The sequence below is a fragment of the Lolium perenne genome, chromosome 4 (genome assembly GCF_019359855.2).
Source record: "Lolium perenne isolate Kyuss_39 chromosome 4, Kyuss_2.0, whole genome shotgun sequence".
In the NCBI taxonomy this organism is placed as follows: Eukaryota; Viridiplantae; Streptophyta; class Magnoliopsida; order Poales; family Poaceae; genus Lolium; species Lolium perenne.
In genome coordinates, this window is record NC_067247.2 from 401,171,293 (window position 1) to 401,173,478 (window position 2,186).

At 41.9% G+C, this 2,186-nt stretch overlaps 1 long non-coding RNA gene across 1 annotated transcript; it reads left to right on the top strand.

The window, feature by feature from the left end:
- The first annotated feature begins 1,356 nt into the window (after nt 1-1,356).
- On the top strand, nt 1,357-1,914 carry LOC139830764 (uncharacterized). Its single transcript, XR_011744246.1, has 2 exons — nt 1,357-1,493; nt 1,524-1,914. It is a non-coding gene; the product is annotated as an uncharacterized lncRNA (long non-coding RNA).
- Nucleotides 1,915-2,186: the final 272 nt, after the last annotated feature.

Sequence of the window (2,186 nt, forward strand, 5' to 3'; positions counted from 1 at the left end):
TGTGTATGTAGGTGTTGTCACTTATAGAGGACGGGATGCCAAGCCGCTCGGCATGGTCTTGGTCATTGGATTACATGCATGTTACATATATATACATCATCATCAAGTTGTGTATTGTGCATCGTGATGATTCTTTTTTTGGGCTGACCTTCAAAGTGCATTGTTATTTGATTCATGTTCTTATTGCCATTGTTGTAGTCCTAGTGAATCTCGTCTATTTTAACTAAAAGATAATTGCTGGACCAGTGCTCCCTTGTGTCATGTGGGTCAAGTTTACTCCAAATTTATTCTTGCCAAAACTCATTTAGAACTGATATCATTTGTGTTTTTTTTGTGTAAGGATGTCGAGGAGGAGGACTAGATGATGGCAGCTGCAGCTGGATGCTTCTCGCAGCCTGATGATGTTGTTGGGTCCGACCCCAAACTCAGTCTGACCATGATGTCCAGCCCATACACAAGGTAGCTCGCCTCCGCCGCCACTTCAAGATGGCCCTTTTTCTTGTTCTGGTGTGTCGTAGCTCATCATCTCATACTGCATGTACCTAATGGATGTTCTTGTTCAATGGCATGCAAAAAATATTCCTCTCAACTTGATGAACATTCTTTTGTGCCCCTCTGTGATGCCTGGCCTGGCATAGTGTCTCTTGTTTATGTGTCGAGAGTTATTACGTGCAATGTTGCAATGTTTATGAAACGTTGCTGGGAGATTCTATATAGTGACATGTCTCATTCTGAATATTATCATGTAAGTTGCTGTGAAATCCTCGCTATCTATTAGATGTTTGCATATTAGTATTGTTGTGAGCTACAGGTTATCTCGTTATTACTATATGTGTCGTTGCCATGTCTATGAAGATTTGCTTGGAGATTATAGTGACATCCCTCATTCTTAGTATTATTATGGTAGCAGATGTCAAATTAGATGTTTGCATAGTTGTACGGTTGTGAGCTGCAACTGATCTGGTGATTACTGTCTGTGTTGTGCATAGTTACCGTGGTGTCTTTCATTAATATAGTGTTTCTCCAAAGTGTCCTGTTTTAGCTCCTGTGTGACTGATACAAAACAACTAATGTTGCATACATAAGATGAGATTGCAGCATAGATTTGAACCTTTCATAAACGAATCAGTAGCTATCTATGATGTCTATGTTAGTTGGTTCATGGTTGATTTTCTCGCGCTTCATAAGAATCATTCGAACTGAATATTTGCACTGTTGCTTTGTCCTTTCCTGCTTATTGGTTGGTGTCGGCCCTGGGCTGCACTGATCTATTTTCTGCTATTGCCATTGTAGGTTATATGAGGCTGTGGTCGTGGTTTTTGCTGGCCTTTTCGGATTGAGCTGCGTTGGTTGGCTACAGCGTAACTCTAGGGCTTCGTGACCGAACACCTGTGTCTTGAATTCTGAAGGCTGGGAGTTTGACCATTTTTATCACTAGAGGTACTGGACATTTATATGATTGATGATATCCAGATCGTCTCTTTATACATGCGGTGTGTTGCTAGCTGCTGGATGCAGGGAAGGTGTGTTGCTAGCTGCTGGATGCAGGGAAGTTGATCATATTGTTTCTGCATTTCTTATGGGCATGGAGGTTGTTGAGCTGCGGGAGGGCGAGAGATACTTTCTGCAGCTCGGCTGGTAAACATTGAGCCAGAACATCGACAAGCTTGCTTGCAGCAATGCAGGCATGGACGGGACGGTTGGCTGCGAAATGGGATCAAGGTGCCCATGGCCATGGAGTGGACAAGCTATAGAGATTTGTCCTTGAATGAAATGAAGCTGATGGTGTTTGTATGTAAATAGGTTAGACTTGCTGGGCATAGAATTGGTGTGTCTACTGCTACGATTGTCGACTGAAGTCAAGGATGATTTTTGTAGAGGGATTTGATTTTTTGATGTGAGTTGTGTTTGATTTGGATGTCTAATAAATAGATTTACCCAAAACTGATTCTATACTATGATTTTGAATATGAAGTGTACTGTGCATGTGCATTCAGTGTCATATCAGAATGAATTGGCTTTGGTTTAAATTACATAATGAATATGTGTGTGTGCTTGCAATTCGACAGCGAGGTCCACCTCCCTGCACAACCACCTTGATATAATAGTAATAAGTATGCTGTTGTTGTTCCTTGTTAGCTAGCCAGCACCCATGGATGGGTCGATTTGCTAGCTCGATCGAGCGA